The sequence below is a fragment of the Podarcis raffonei genome, chromosome 3 (assembly GCF_027172205.1).
Source record: "Podarcis raffonei isolate rPodRaf1 chromosome 3, rPodRaf1.pri, whole genome shotgun sequence".
Classification (NCBI taxonomy): Eukaryota; Metazoa; Chordata; class Lepidosauria; order Squamata; family Lacertidae; genus Podarcis; species Podarcis raffonei.
Window position 1 is genome coordinate 124,235,605 of NC_070604.1, and position 14,733 is coordinate 124,250,337.

Sequence of the window (14,733 nt, forward strand, 5' to 3'; positions counted from 1 at the left end):
TTTTACACATGCGCAATAAGCTCTGGCAATTTATGCTGATTCAGGTTTGATTCTCACCGTGTTCTGTTGCATTGTGCTATACACATGTTGGGAAGCTGTGTTACGTGTAGTCATTAGCACCATGTAACAACTTGAGCTGTATCTTTATAATTCACATATTAGCTATATTCCTGCCCCAAATGGAGGGTGGCAACTTGCAAAATCATCAGTTTCATAAAGTAACAGGTTACCATAAATTCTCTATTAGAAGCACACTCAAGGATTTACAGGAGTACACATCACATTTATTGTGGCCTTTTGGGCCACCACCACAAGAATATGAAAGAGAATCTCCCAAAATGCTTTTCTAATGGCTCACCCACTTTGGGGAAGCAAGGGATGAGATCTGCTCCCCCAAATTGTTTTATTCGGCCATTCCCCATTCTCTGTTTTGAATCCTTGTTGCTCTTTCAGCGGAAGGATCTGTTTGCCGAAATGGGCCCTGATTCCTGTGAGGCAGAGAAGACTCTGTTGGATGCCAGAGGGAAGCCGCTGGGTAAGGAGGAAGGAGTTTTTCCTTATTCTCTGGATTTTGAATCTAATCTGTGGGTTGTGTTCATCTTAGGGGGTTGAGTCCCTGAGTGTTTTTCCCCTGCCAGAAACAGTTACCTGGCAACAGCTCCTGATTGGCCAGAGCTCCAAGGAGGCAGTTGGAGTGGAGGGAGAGACGGTGTGGGAGAGTCATGGTGTGGGAGAGTCATGGCGTCTGTGAGGGGATTCTGTGCGGAGAGTTCCTTCTGACCGGGGTCAAGATGAGGATAGGCAAGAACTCTCAGGAGATGTTCTCCGGTTCTGAATGGCAGAACCCTGTAGAAATAGACAAGACACAGCCCCACATGGTGCTGACAGGAAAAAGGGTCCTCAGAGGGAATCCTCTGACAGGAAAGGGCAGGAGGGATTCCGAGGCCAAGGAGGATTTGGGAGTCTGTAGGGAAACAGTCCAGCGGAAATCCAGTTGAACTATGGGAGACGTCTTGTAGTGTCCCCAAAACAAGGAAGGATTGGATTCTGATTAATAGAATACACACGAGACTTAGGAAGTGCCAATAATAATTCCTGTCCACCCTCTGGCCCAGGTCGTTTTATTCACAAAAGAACTTTTTACACAGTGTTCGTAAGAGCCAATTGGATTTCCTCTGAGCATTTCAAAAAAACCCACGTGGGACAAAGTCAGATCAGAAGAAATTCTTTTAACTGTAAAGACTACTTTGAGCATGCAGACATAGCTGAGAGTAAATAAAAGAGGACTAGAGGAATGGATTTAGGAAACTCCGGAGGTCATAAACAGGAGAGGAAGGATGGGTAGTATTTACCATCTCCTGGAAGGATGGCAGTATTGACCGTCCTCTTGTGAACCGTCTTCCTGCCCCTTAAGATCTATCTAAAGATTAAACTAACCTATTTTTATGTACTGAGGATGCCTGGTGAAGCAACTGGCCTGTGTTTAATAATAATAATAATAATAATAATAATAATAATAATTTTTATTTATACCCCGCCCTCCCCAGCCAAGGCCAGGCTCAGTTTAGAATGCTGATAGGTGCCTGTCAGGCAGAGAAATAGGACGGAGACACAGAGGCGTGGATTGATCAGAAATCCTATCAAAATGGCTCAAACCCAGTCAACGCAATGCTTTCATTGCTGGCACAAATGGCTTGCTCCATATTTTTTATAATTCCTCATAGCAATCCCACCTGATCACTACAGTGTATAAAAGAAAGCCTGAGCAGCATACAGCCAATGTTTTAATAAAAAGCAACAGCGCTGTGCCGTGGTGAAGAACCACACTGTTTGCTCCATTTCTGTGGAAGAAGAAGAAGAACCCAAACCCCTTGTTTACATCCGTTATAATAAAGTCTGTTTGCAACCTGTTTCCCCCCAAGAAAACCCCTCTGAGGCTCCCGATTCCTTCTCCATTGGGAATTTCACCTGAGGGAGGGAAACAGGGCTGGCACAGCGGCGCCAGGGAGAGAGGGCCGTTGCACTGCTGCATATTAATTGGTGGCAACGCCGTGATACAAAGTTAAAACCCACATAGAAACATGCCCACAGACACAGAACAACCAGCTTAATAAAGTATTGAGGTTATCTTATTAAAAGAAGGAAAATTTTCTGTCAGAAAATGACCAGCAAGCACCAAGCAAAAGAGACTGGGGATGACGCAGGGCAGGGAGCTGCCGCACCTGAGGAGAATCCTAATCCTGAATTAGAAATGATGGGACTAAGATTAGGATTGGCCATAGTTGAAGCAGAGAAAGAAAGGCTTAAAGTTGAAACAGGGAAAGAAAAGGAAAAGGCAAATTAGCAGCTGAAGAGGCCAGAATTACAGCCGACAGTTAGCGCAGATGCAGGCTGAGAGGGGTATGGCAGAGAGAGAGAGCGCAGATTAGCTCATGAGGAAAAAGAGAAAGAAAGAAATGCCAGATTAGCTCAAGAAGAAGGAGAAAGGGAGGCCAAGATGGGCCATGAAAAATACATGTTTCTTTTGAAAATGGAGGAAATGAAGCTGAGAGCAGAACTGCCACATCCGTTGGTGGGGGGTGGAGATTTTACCTCAGCTAATTCAAGAGACTTCCTAAGTATGTCCAAGGTGTTGATGTACAGGCATTCCTGAGGAAAATTGGATGCTTTCTTTACGCCACAGATATGTGGAACTTTGAGGGAAATATACTCAGATTTAAGAGAAGATGAAACCTCTGATTACCTCACATTCAAAGATAGAGGAAAATGGTGCTTTGGTTTAACTGCAGTGCATAGGAGAAAAGCCTTTTGTGACACTGAAAGAAAAGCAGGAGAGACTTCTGCCCAGCTGGGTAGACATATTGATAAAGCTCTGGACAGATGGGTGGAAGGGAGGAAAATGGAAACCTGCGATTAGCTTGTCTGTAGCCTGAAATGCGCTGCTGAAGCTCTGAGAGACGCAGGAGCTGATGGCTTCCCTTTGACTTTTGTCTCTCGCAGGTGAGAGATGGATGCCCCCCAGACCTCCTCATCCATCTTTTCATGAGAATGGAGGAGAAGCAGCAGCTGTGGAAACAGATCTGGTATGGGGAAAGAGCTTTGTGGGGAAAGAGTCAGAGGAGTGGGGCAGCCAGGGAGCCTCTGGGCCGGAAAGAATTTCTCCTCCTCTTGGCTTCTGTCAAAGCCTCGGTCCTGAACAAAGATGGACAATGCCATTCGAGAAGCTCTGTGTGCTGACAGGAATGAACAGCCATCTCTCCTTAACTGGGCTTCGGAATGTCACTATTTATATGATTTATCAGTAGCTGCAGTTATATTTCTATATTGATCTAATCAGGCTTCTAAGCAGTTGAGAAGCTTCCAAGAAGTTGAGAAGCCATAACAAACGGCCGGGATTCACCTCAGCAGCCCCATCAGCTGCACAACGGGGATCGCCCTCCTCCCCCTCTCTGTGCCCCCATGAGCCCCTTGAAGTTGGCTGTAGGGCAGAGGGAGGGTCCCATCGCCCCCCAAGCATCGCACAGCGGGAGTAGAGAAGGGAGCGTTCTGTCTGGCAGACAGGAATACTTCCACAGACAGAATAATTTGAAGAACAGCATGCGGAGCTCCACCCATTCACACAAAGATTAATACCCATCATTAGAATGCACAGTAAAATAAATCCACTGAAATGCTAAAATAGGCATCCAGACCTAAAATGTGCAGCAAAATAATCCCATTAAAAGAACACAACAGTGAACGGGCAGAAAATAACCAAGCAGTGTGTGGTAGATAATCCATTAACACAAAGAAGAAGAAGAAGAAGATGATGATCATGATGATAATAATTTATTATTTGTACCCCGCCGATCTGGCTGACTTTCCAATCGAGTGTTAAAAACAGTACAGCATTAAATATTAAAAACTTCCCTGAACAGGGCTGCCTTCAGATGTCTTTTAAAGAGAAGATAGCTGCTTATCGGGTGGCGCTGTGGGTAAAACCTCAGCGCCTAGGACTTGCCGATCAGAAGGTCGGCAGTTCGAATCCCCGCAACGAGGTGAGCTCCCGTTGCTCGGTCCCAGCTCCTGCCCACCTAGCAGTTCGAAAGCACACTTAAGTGCAAGTAGATAAATAGGTACTGCTTTATAGCGGGACGTTTCCGTTCCATAAACGGCGTTTCCGTGTGCTGCGCTGGTGCTGGCTCGCCAGAGCAGCTTCGTCACGCTGGCCACATGACCCAGAAGTGTCTCCGGACAGCGCTGGCCCCCGGCCTCTTGAATGAGATGGGCGCACAACCCCAGAGTCGGACATGACTGGCCCGTCTGGGCAGGGGTACCTTTACCTTTACCTTTTATGAAGGGAGGGCGTTACACAGGGCGGGCGCCACTATCGAGAAGGCCCTCTGCCTGGTTCCCTGTAGCTTTGCTTCCAGCAGGAAGGGAACCGCCAGAAGGCCCTCGGAGCTGGACCTCAGTGTCCGGGCAGAGCAATGGGGGTGGAGACGCTCCTTCAGATATACTGGACCGAGGCCGTTTAGGGCTTTCAAGGTCAGTAACAACACTTTGAATTGTGCTCAGAAACATACTGGGAGCCAGTGTAGGTCTTTCTGATACTTTTGGGATACTGCCAGGGAGATATAATCCATCTGAGCCCCAAGCTCGGTGCCGGACGATCCATCGACCTCCCTTAGTCATGCAGTATCTAGCAATTATAGCGACACGAAGCCTCAAGAAAAGATAGCCACATTCTTGGACTTGTGCACACTCTATCAGCAGAATTCACACAACAGAAGTTGCACAGCATGAGAGCAGAACATGCATATTTACAGTTTATTAGGCGTTGGTCAGAACAAAGAAATCATGACCGTCTGCTCCGACTGCTCAGACAAGACAGGCAAAAACGAAACGAACTTACAACATAAACATCCTGTGAGACAGGAACTTACGCAGGCTGTTATACAAACATCCTGCTCCCTTTTAAGGTGGAATGGAAATATCCTAACAGTTATATGGTCTTGGCGGCTGTTCCCAGTCCCCAGTCTAGCTGCCGCATTCTGGATTAATTGCAGTTTCTGGGTCACCTTCAAAGGTAGCCCCACGTAGAGCACATTGCAGTAGTCCAAAGATTAATACCCATCATTAAAATGCACAATAAAATTATTCAGTTATCCTATTTTTTGCTCCATAAGGCGCATCTGGCCATAAGACGCACCTAGTTTTTAGAGAAGGAAAACGGGGGTGGTTGTGAATCAAATGTTGTACTAAACTATTTAATAAACTACCGGTATATCAGAGTGAGAGGGACAGGAGCTATATGTTTGTTTAGCATGCACGCTCAAGGAGCCAGTGGATCAGCTGAGACGCTGGGGGATTTGCGTAATTTTCCCCTCTCCCTCATCCTGTGCCCTCCCATCCCCAGCATCCTTCCTATTTTACCTCCTGGTTTTCACTGTGCTCGTGGCTCAGAGTTCGAGGTGGTTTTTTTTTTTGCTGCTGGTTGCTTAAATTTCATCCTTCCCAATCCAGCCTCTCCTGTGCCCTGTTGTCCCTCTGCAGCCTCATTGCTCCATTTAGGGAGCGCGCGGACCTTTGCTAGCTGAGGCTGCTGCAGCTGTTGCTGGCTACGCACCACTTTTAAAAACGCCTGCTGGCTTTGAATCGCCTGCCTTCCCTTGCTATTTTACTTGTTTGCCCTGTGCCTGGGTTTTTTTTTTTCATTTAACAGTTTGCAGCCTTTTCCTTCCACTGCTTGTTTTGAGGCAGGATAGATTTGAGCACGTGAGCAGGACTTGGATTGCAGGGAATTCGCCACTAGCTGTGTAAATGCGCTCCTCCTTGCAGCCTTCTACTTTGTACACGTGGCTACCTAACAATAGCGAACCTACCTCTTTTCTACTGTAAAAGTTACACTTTTGCTCCGATTCTGTTGCTGCCAGTGGCTTCTTATCACTTGAACTGAACCTGATATAGTCTATTCAGCTCTGCTTTTAGCACCTCTTGTTTGTTTTATGGCTGTGCCAGTAGCCTGAGAGTTACAACTGATTAGCTGTTAGTTAGCGAGACCAGTTGCTAGGCAACAAGCGGGGGAGCAGCACGCCCCCAAACAGACCCGACACAAGGACCCCAGCGGCCTCCTCTCATGTAAGCGGCTCCTCTCCTGCTTTGCTGCTTTAAAGCGAGTCATGGAGGAGGGAAGGAAGGGGAGCCCATTCATCACTCCTCCCCGGCTCGCTTTAAAGCAGCAAAGCAGGAGAGAAGCCGCTTACATGGCTCCCGCTTTGCTTGCTTTACAGTGAGCCGAGCCGGAGAGGAGGGAGGGAAGGAGAGCCATGGATCCTCTGCTCGCAACTGCAGCGGCAGCAGAGGGATCCCACGGCCGTCTGTACGCATTCACTCCCTAAGACACACAGACATTTCCCCTTACTTTTCAGGAGGAAAAGAGTGCGTCTTATGGAGCAAAAAATACAGTAAAATGCTAAAGTAGGCATCAGTACCTGTGCATCAAAGTGTGCATCAAAGTAATCCCATTAAAACAACACAACAATCAACAGACAGAAAACAACCAGGGAATGTGTAGTAGATAATCTTTATGCTATTTCAGAAGAGGACATTTTTCCTTTTCTTTCAGGGTCCACTGTGCTTTGAAGATGTCGCTGTGTATTTCACAGAGGAGGAGTGGGCGTTGCTGGATCCTGACCAGAGAGCTCTGCATAAGGAAGTCATGGAGGAGAATCGTAGGATTGTGGACTCTCTCAGTAAGGCTTCCTGCTGGATCATAATATATGTTTTGAAATCCAATACATTATAAATGTTTTGATGGTGCTCAACAGCATCTGGGATTCTCCTTCCCCACAGCTCACCTTGAATCTACTGTTCTGTATGCAAATATTCTTGCCCACATATGCCTTTTTAAACCATAACAAGGCTGGTCTGAGCTGCCCAGACCTTCTTGAATGTAACTGGCAGAAGAAGTAGTCAACAAAGGCAGTGAACCCTGTAGTAAGGCCTCAGATCTAACTCCCTTCAGTTCTTCATACATCACAAACATTCATTAGCAGTGTTCCATAATTTGAATAATTTGAGGCTCCATTTCTTCCTGATGGTCTGTTTCTCTCTTTGATGCAGGTGCTGATGGATTGGAAATGATGAACAAGAGAGGCCATGACAACATTCACAGAGTGGGGAAGCTGTATAAATATTTAGAGTGTGGAGAGAGCTATAGTCAGAGCTCCTGTTCCACTTCCCATAATATAAATCCTGTTGGAAAGAATCTCTATCAGTGCTTAAAAGATGATAGGACATTTCGTCAGAAGAAATGTCTCACTTTCCATCCAAGAACTCACAGCAGGGAGAAACCACATCATTGCTTTGAATGTGGAAAGAGCTTCAGCCAGAGGGCTAAGCTCATTACCCATCAAAGAATTCATACAGGGGAGAAACCATTTCAGTGCTTGGAATGTGGAAAGAGCTTTAGTCAGAGGGGTCATCTCACTTCCCATCAAACAATTCATACCGGGGTGAAACCATATATGTGCATGAAATGTGGAAAGACTTTCAGTCGGGAGGATAGTCTCACTTCACACCAAACAATTCACAGTGAGGAGAGACCATATCAGTGCTTAGAATGTGGAAAGAGCTTTAAATGGAAGAAAAGTCTCACTTTGCATGAAAGATTTCACAGAGGGGAGGGACCATATAAGTCCTTGGAATATGGAAGTAGCTTCGGTCAGAATAGTAGTCTCACTTCACATCAAAGAATTAACATTGAGGAGAGACCATATCAGTGCTTGGAATGTGGAAAGAGCTTCAGTCACAGGGCTGTGCTGAAGACCCACCAAAAAATTCATACAGGGGATAAATTGTATCAGTGCTTGGAATGTGGAAAGAGTTTCAGTTACAAGCACGTGCTCACAGCCCATCAAAGAATTCATACAGGGGAGAAACCATATCAGTGCATGGAATGTGGAAGGAGCTTCAGTAGAAAGGACCATCTCACTTCCCACCAAATAACTCACAGTGGAAAGAAACCCCATCACTGCTTGGAATGTGGAAAGAATTTCAGTCACAGACATGTGCTCACGGCCCATCAAAGAATTCACACAGGAGAGAAACCGTATCAGTGCATGGAATGTGGAAAGAGCTTCAGTCACAGACATGTGCTCACGGCCCATCAAATAATTCATACAGGGGAGAAACCATATAACTGCTTGGAATGTGGAAGGAGCTTCAGGAACAGGGCCGATCTCAATTACCATCAAATAAGTCACAGTGGAGGGGAAACCCATAAGTGCTTGGAATGTGGAAAGAGCTTCAGTCAGAGAGCTAAACTCATGGCTCATCAGAGAATTCATACAGGAGAGAAACCATATCAGTGTTTTGAATGTGGAAAGTGCTTCAGGAATAGGACCCATCTCACTTCCCATCAAAGAACTCACAGCGGGGAGAAATCCCATAAGTGCATGGAATGCGGAAAGATCTTCCTGCAGAGGGATCAGCTAAAGGCTCATCAGAGAATTCATACAGGGGAGAAACCATATCAGTGTGTGGAATGCGGAAGGAGTTTCAGTAGGAAGGACAATCTCGCTTCCCACCAAATAACGCACAGTGGGAAGAAACCCCATCACTGCTTAGAATGTGGAAAGAACTTCAGTCACAGGGCTGTGCTCAAGGCCCATCAAAAAATTCACAGAGGTGAGAAACCATATCAGTGTTCAGAATGTGGGAAGGGCTTCGGTAAGAAGGCTGTGCTCACAGCCCATCAAAAAATTCATATAGGGGAGAAACCACACCAGTGTTCTGAATGTGGAAAATGCTTCAGTCAGAGGGGTCATCTCACTTCCCATCAAAGAACTCATACAGGGGTGAAACCATATCTCTGCATGAAATGTGGAAAGCCTTTCAGTCGGAAGGATAGTCTCACTTTACATGAAAGAATTCACAGAAAAGAAGAGCCATATAAAAGCTTCAAATGTGTAAGGGACTTCATTAAGGGAACCCAGTTCACTTCCCATCAAATAACACACAGTGGTGAGAAAGCATACCAGTGTTTGAAATGTGGGAAGAGCTTCAAGTGGAAGAATAGTCTCACTTTACATCAAACAGTTCACAGTGAAGAGAGACCGTATCAGTGCTTGGAATGTGAGAAGAGCTTCAAATTGAAGAAAAGTCTCACTTTACATCAAATTCTTCACAGTCAGGAGAGACCATTTCAGTGCTTGGAATGTGGAAAATGCTTCAGTCGTAAGGCATATCTCACTTCCCATCAAATAATTCACAGTGAGGAGAGACCATATCAGTGCTTGGAATGTGGAAAGAGCTTCAAATGGAAGAAAAGTTTCACATTCCATCAAAGAATTCATACAGGGGAGAAACCATATCAGTGCTCAGAATGTGGAAAGAGCTTCATGCAGAGGTCTAAGATGACAATCCATCAAAGAACTCACCGCAAGGAGACTCATAGCATTTGAAGATGGCTGACACATCTCCTCTTAATCTCCTCTTTTTGGGACAAAACATATCCAGCTCAGAACTCTGGGTATAGGGCGGTGTATCATTTGGGTCTCCCTCCTCTTCATGTGTTCCAGCTTGACAATATCCTCCTTTTATTGTGGCGTCCAGAACTGGACCCTGTACTCCAGGTGTGTTCTGACCAAGGCAGAAGGGAGCAGTAATATCACGTCCAATCATCAGGACGCCAGATGTCTGTTGATGCAGCCTAAAATAACATTAGCTTATTTTGCTGCTGCCTCACACTGTTGACTCGTGTTAATCTTCTGGTGGATTAAGACCCCTAGGTCCTTTTCACAAGTAAAGCATCCCTGACAAATGGCCATCCAAGCTCTGCTGAAACTTCCAACAAAGGAGAGTTCACTACCTCCCAAGGGAGACGGTTCCACTGTCGACAGCTCTTACTGTCAGAAGGTTCTTCTTGATGCTTAGTCAGAATCTCCTTTCCTGTAACTTGAAGCCATTGATTTGAGTCCTACTCTCCAGAGCAGGAGAAAACAAGCCTGCTCCCTGGAGCAGCCCTTGAGATATCTGAAGTTGGCAGTTGTATCTCCTCTCAGTCTCCTCTTTCCCAGGCCAAACATCCCCAGCTCCCTCAACAGTGGTTCCATGTGGTGGGTGAGTTTCTTGTTATTTTCCAGAAAGGTTAAGAATAACTCTGCAGCTGGATTAGCCCATTGTTCCACCCAAAGGCTATTCTTTCCTTAAAAAGAAATACAACACCAGCCCTGCCATGAGGCAAGGTGCCCTAAGTCTTGCCTCAGGCAGTGGCTTTGGGTATAGCAGCACACAGCCCCTACAACCCGAGTGTCTCTGCCCAGTGAGGCCCTTCCATGACATAGGAAGCTGGTTGAAGTCTTGTCAGGATTTTGTCTGTCCAGCAGTGGCAAGCAGCTTGGACCCATCAGGGCCTGGCTGAGGAAGAGAACCAAGAAGATGCCATAGCTCCTGCTATAGCTGAAGGTAAAGAAGGGTCCAGAGAGCAGACCCAACGCCTCTTTCCTGCGCCCAAGAGGCCCTTGCTGCAATGCAGAGGAGGCCACGAAGGCTGCTTATTGGGGAAGGGGAGCCCAAAGCAGAACCCCTGTTCTTGCTCACTGCAACATGCTGACCTTCCCTAGTCTTCAGCCCTGGCCTAAGAACAGGCATGGCTAAACTCGGCCCTCCAGATATTTTGGGACTACAGTTCCCACCATCCCTGAACACTGGTCCTGTTAGCTAGGGATGATGGGAGTTGCAGGCCAACAACATCTGGAGGGCCAAGAGGCAAGAGGTTTCAACACCAAGTGGTAAGAATCCCTACATACCTGTTTGCTTTTCTCCTCTATTTGGCAAAAGGTTGTAGTTCAGCAGCAGGGCAGTTGCTTGGCATGCAGAAGGTCTCAAGTTCAATCCCCTTCTGGAGAGCTGCTGCCAGTCAGGGGAGACCAGTGCTGGCCAAAGGTGTCCAATTCTAAAAATGCTTTTGCTGCTACTTCTTTGAAACATATGTTCATGGGATGTCCTTTTATTTCATCGTATCAAAGAACATCTTCAAAGTCAGTTACATCATAGACAATTACAGGATATATTTAAGGAGGATAACAAAAAAGGCTTCTCATATTCGGCTTCCAATTTCCAAAAGGAAGTGATAGAAGAAAACACAAAATTATTAAAAAAGGCATATAACATCCTTTTGGAATGGGAGACCAAAGATGAAGAAGTAAAATCAGTAATGATTAAATGGGTGCAAGATGTAGGACATAATATACAATTTCACGAATGATAAAATTGTAGAAAATAAATTTGAAATTTACAGATTGCATATTATTGAGAGAGAATTATATGAAAATGATGTACAGATGGTATTTATCAACGGTTAAATTGGCAAAAATGTATAAAAACGAAAAGAAAAAGTGTTGGAGATGTGAAACAGAAGGTACGTTCTATCATATGTGGTGGGATTGTAAGAAGGTAAAATCCTACTGGGAAATGATATACAATGAATTGAAGAAAATGTTAAAAATAACTTTTGTAAAAAAACCAGACGCCTTTTTATTAGGTATGTTAGGTCAAGACATACCAAAAGAAATGTGGACTTTATATATGCCAGCAAGAATGTTGATTGCACAAAATTGGAAGACTGGAGAAATACCAACTAAAGAACAATGGCAGGAGAAGTTGATGAACTATGCAGAACGGGCAAAAATGACAGAAAGGCTAAGAGAAAAAGACAACAGAGACTTTGAACAAGATTGGGAACCATTCATAATATATTTGCAGAAACAAAGAAAGGCAATAGACTTGATGGCAAGATTTAAATAAACATTCACATTATGAGCATCAGAAAATGTTTGGAAGATAGTGAAATAAGATGATGTATTTAATTTTAATTTTATGTTTTTAAGGTTTGCTGTTATGTTATTAATAACTTTTTCTGTTGAGAGATAGCAAAGTGGGTGAAAATAGAAACAAACCAGAAACGCAAGTTGAGGGAAGTCTTGGAGGGGAAGGAGGGAGGAATATATAGGAAATGTTAAGAATTTGAGATGTATGTAATGAACGAAAATGAAAAATGAATAAAAAAATTAAAGAAATAAACATATGTTCATGGGATGCCCGAAGCTTGCACATTTTTGGAGGAAAGTATTAAGGTGCATACGAACTACATATGAACTTTATATGCATTGACAATGGGTTAATGTAAATGTACTCTTTGCATCCTTCCTTCTGCTAAACAACTGATATTGATTCATTGGAAAGATAATGCCATGGTCCCCTTTGAACGATGGATACAAGATAGGAATACTCTTGCAACATAGGAGTGTAGATTGTGGAGAAATAGAATGCATTTATAAAAACAATGATTTGTTAATCCAGTGGTACCTCAGGTGAAGTACTTAATTCGTTCCGGAGGTCCGTACTTAACCTGAAACTGTTCTTAACCTGAAGCACGACTTTAGCTAATGGGGCTTCCTGCTGTTGCCGCATCACCAGAGCATGATTTCTGTTCTCATCCTGAAGCAACGTTCTTAACCTGAAGCACTATTTCTGGGTTAGCAGAGTCTGTAACCTGAAGCATATGTAACCTGAGGTACCACTGTAATATTTTACTCGTCACTGTATCGTACTACTTATATACCTACATATTGTCTCACAGTTTCAAGCAGTTTCCTTTGGTTTGGCTTGACCTTTCTCCATCTTTTTCACTTCATTTCTCTTCTGAAAACTGACAACAAAATAGAAATTTTAAGAGAAAAAGAGAGGTTGAATGGTGCATTTCCTTTGGGGGGGGGGTCCCGTGGGAGTGGGAAGAGGTTCATAAAAGAGAAAAGTGCCGCTTCTGATGCAGCCCATGTGGAAGGTGTTGAGGCGTCGCTCCTGGTGGGTGCAAGTGGCCCAGATCTGGGAGAATGGCCAGAGCATGGAAGAGGCCGGAGAACCTTCCACCAGGAGCCGTCCAGGAGAATAACGAGGCAGGCAGGCAGCCTTGGACTCCTGGAACAACCGCACTGTTGTCCTTGCAGTTAAAAGGACTGCACCCTCTGGGGAGAGAGAGACTTTGTGTTGAGACCTTGTATTGGACTGGTTGCCTCTTTGCTCATTAAATGAATTAAAGACTCGTCCTCCTCCGTCTCTGAGATGTGGTTATTTCATTCTGGGGGTCCGAGGGGGAACCTTCTGCAGTGTAGAAACACAACCAACCAGATCCTTGGGTTCCCCTCGGCTATGGACCCCCTCCCAGAGGATGCAGGGCTTCCCCCAGCCATCCATCCCTTTGGTGAGCCAGTCTACCTGCGGGAGATTCTGCTGTCCCCCTCCGGGCATGTGGCCCTTTCCGCCCGAGCCCGTTCAAGGTATGGAGGGCACACGTTCAAAGTATGGAGTCACACTTCTCTGAAGTCTCTCAGCCCCACTCACCTCACAGAGTGTTGTGGGGGAGGAAGGAAAAGGAGATTGTGAGCTGCTTTGAGACTCCTTCGGGTAGCGATAAAGCGGGATATCAAATCCAAACTCTTCTTGGGACTGGCGGTGAAATATACTCGGAGTTGAGAGTGGATTTCATTCTCTTTATTCAGCTCATAGTGGTGAGGAGGAAAGTTCCCCCACAATATCTGCTTTATATACATTATTTACACAATGGGCTGCACGCGATTGGCTAATTCTGGGATTCTCCTGTGGATCAATCAGTTTGTGGATTCACTTCCACCTGGAGCTCGATTGAGTGGCTCCTGCGGACCAATCATACTGCTGCATTGTTCTAGGACCAATCAGACTGCTGCATTTTGGATCCTATTCAACTCAGTACATAACAGGCAGAGAGAGGGAGGGTGTCCGGCCATGCAGGGCTCTCTCAGGGCATCTGCCCTTTCTGCCCGCTCCCGCTCCAGGTCTGGGGTGCGCAGCGGCTCCTTGAAGCCTCACCATCCCCTCGCTGGGGAGGAACAGGGGAGGCCCCGAAGCTCCAGAGGCGCAGCCGAGAGGGTGAACGGGGGAGAAGCTGGTCCAGGGGAGGTGGAGGGTAGATCTGCCCCTGGGCGGAGGAAGCGAGCTGAGGGCTGGCTCCTTGCCCAACAGCGCAGAGGGACCATTCTGACCTCCGGAGTCAGCTCCTGTCCGCCCAGCCCAGACCCCGTGAAGAGCCGGGGCGACAGAGGACTCCAGTTGGGGTGACACCCAGAGCGAGGCTGGAGTCTAGCAGTAAAGGGGGCTTTCAGCCTTGAGTGCCCCCCTTTTGCCCCCTTCCCTTGCCAGCTGCGGCCCCCCCTGATGTTTCTGGACCAACCTCCCACCCCCAATGTGGAGCCTAGGAAGGGGGCTGGGGGGCATAGCTGCCAACCATCCCTTTTTTGGCGGGAAAGTGCCTTATCCTAGCGCCGTGTCCCACTGCTGTCCCTTATTGATGATGTTCCTGAAATTTCCCGGGTTTCAAAGGAAGCAGCTCCTCTCCCTCCCTCCCTGCCGGCCAGGGCGGAGGGAGGCTCCACCTGGGTTGCTTGGCTGCGTTGCTCACCCAATAAGGAGTCTAAGAACGACTGGGGGTGGAGCTTGCCTGCCTTGTGCCAATCAAATCAGCCGCATTGCTGGGGACTCACCTTTGCTCAGCGCTTCCCAGCGGAGAGGTGAGGGTGGTTTTCCTTGCTGCATCCCCTTTGCCGGGTTGCTGCGCTGTGGGAACCACCACTTGGGGCTTCGTTTGGCTGCTGGCTGGGCTTTCTGCCTTTGGCTCGGAGGGGCTCAGAAGTCGAACATACCTGTGCCCAAAAA

The 14,733-nt window shown here is 46.3% G+C and overlaps 2 protein-coding genes across 6 annotated transcripts in view; both read left to right on the forward strand.

Moving 5' to 3' along the window:
- LOC128411536 (zinc finger protein 883-like) overlaps positions 1 to 14,733 on the forward strand; it is a 58,027-nt gene that overhangs the window by 17,214 nt on the left and 26,080 nt on the right. The gene's annotated exons all lie outside the window — the stretch shown is intronic.
- The window catches only part of LOC128411538 (zinc finger protein 850-like), a 123,407-nt gene that overhangs the window by 2,598 nt on the left and 106,076 nt on the right, over positions 1 to 14,733 (forward strand). The gene's annotated exons all lie outside the window — the stretch shown is intronic.